The following is a 1,988-nucleotide window of genomic DNA, read 5'->3' as shown; positions in this document are numbered from 1 at the left end:
ACCTGCTGCAAGATGATTGCAACCTGTGCAATGTTGCACAACCTTGGCATGAAGAAGAGCACTGAGGTGGAATTATCTGATTATGAGGACCATGATGACGAACAAGCACTGCCTGAACCCAACACTGTTGGAGTAGCAACACCAACAGATGGCAGACACAGACGGGAAGAGATCACACGCAACTACTTTTAAGTAAGTAAAGAGACACAGAGAGGTGGAGTATGCACCCAACATAGTTTAATTTTGTCACTATGCAGGTTTCTAAAGCACAATTGTGCAACACAAATTATATACATTCAATGATGTTAGTCCTGGGTCACTTCCCCATTAACTGAACAACTCATTTGCGTCCACGCCGACCACTGCCAGATGTTTGTGGCTGGCTGTCTTCACTTGGCATTTGGGCTGTTGCCTCACCGTGGCGCCTGCTGCTCCTCCGTGTCTCTACAACAAGGGGGCTTGCCATGCCGCTCCTACTTGTGCTCTCTTCACTCTCTAGCACATCCAGAGCAGCAGTTTGTGCTGTTTGTGCATTTATCAGCACCTCAACAGCACTGGTCATCCTAGCAATGCCTCTAGACACCTCAGTACTATTTTGCGTGAGTCCCTCCTGCATGTTTATGCATCTCCTGCATAGCAGGGAAGTGGCTGTGGCCAGGCGGTTGATGGCTTTATTTTGTTGCTGCGCACGCTGCTTCTCCTTGCGCCTTGATGACATTTCCTGATCTAGTTTGTTGCACAAATGCTGCACCGATTGTGACATATCACGCATCCCTGCAGCCATCTCCTTGTTGACATCAACTAGTTCTCTGATGCCCTTCCCTATGTCTTCCATATTGTTGTTTAGGTTCCTCATTTGGCGTTGGACAGACATGATGGCCTTTCCCTGCATCCTTTGGATTTGACCATGCTCCCCTCCAGGCCACGGAACACACTGGGACCCTCCACACGTGCAGCTACACTGCTTTCTCGGAGCCTGTGGCGTCTGGTACCAGTACGGGACACCTCTGCACTGGACTGCAGTGTGGCAGAGCTACCTTCCCCAGGCAAGGTATGTGTGTCTTCCCTCTCCATGTCACCTGCTGATGACTCCATTTCCAATAGTGGGGCAGCAGCATGCCTCCTGCTCTGTTGTGATGCAGGTGTTGTCACAGGCAGTGATGCAGGCATTTCTGGGGATGACAGTAACAGAGGGGATTGTGTACGTTCTGGGGACGCCTGCAACTCTGGAGCCATTTCTGTGTCTTGGGATGGTGGCTGTGTACTTGGTGCACCTGTGTCCTCTGATACATTCTGTGCACTTGGACCTGGCTCCTGATTCTCATCCCTCTCTGGTGCCCTGCCTTCAGTCTCCCGGGAACGCCTGCGAGATGTCTCACCTGTGGACATATGAGCGTACATTTGCTAGGCGCTACTGCCTCACAGCCACTACAACTAAATAATTTTCACTTGAACAATGTACATGTTGCCTGCGCTTCATTCTGTCTGGAATCATTTCCCTAGCTTGGTGGTTGCTGTGCTGTATGACATGGTCTTTCATTTACTGACTACATGTCCCATAATGCATTGCTCCTTTATAGTGCTAGCTGTACTGGACTGGGGTTCACTAAGCCACATAGGGTAAAGGGAAGGATGATGGTGGGGAGGGGGATTGCTGTGCATGCGTCTTACCTTTTCTGCTGGTAGCTCTGGCTGAGCTGTCTACATCTCCCAGTCCGCAGATGCTTTCAAGTTCTATGGTTGAACTCACCATCTCCTCCAAGTCAGTAAGGAGGGGTGCTGGGTTCTTCCCTCTACCAGTTTTGCTTGCCTGCTTGTGGTGTTCAGCAAATTATTTTTTTGGCAGGCTCCTGAGGTCGTACCACCTCTTTTTATGGTCCTCTATATCTCTAGGAGTCACTCCAACTGCATTCACTTTTTCTTGAATGTCCAGCCAAATTTTCCTTTTGGCAGATTCAGCCACAGTGAGGGATTGCCTGCCAAACAGT

The 1,988-nt window shown here is 49.7% G+C and overlaps 1 pseudogene; it reads left to right on the top strand.

Moving 5' to 3' along the window:
- The first annotated feature begins 369 nt into the window (after nt 1-369).
- On the top strand, nt 370-1,086 carry LOC147697863 (uncharacterized; annotated as a pseudogene).
- The last annotated feature ends 902 nt before the right edge of the window (nt 1,087-1,988 follow it).

Source organism: Lissotriton vulgaris, chromosome 8 (assembly GCF_964263255.1).
Source record: "Lissotriton vulgaris chromosome 8, aLisVul1.2, whole genome shotgun sequence".
Lineage (NCBI taxonomy): Eukaryota > Metazoa > Chordata > Amphibia > Caudata > Salamandridae > Lissotriton > Lissotriton vulgaris.
The sequence above is the reverse complement of the archived record's forward strand: the minus strand, read 5'-3'. Positions and strand labels throughout refer to the sequence as shown.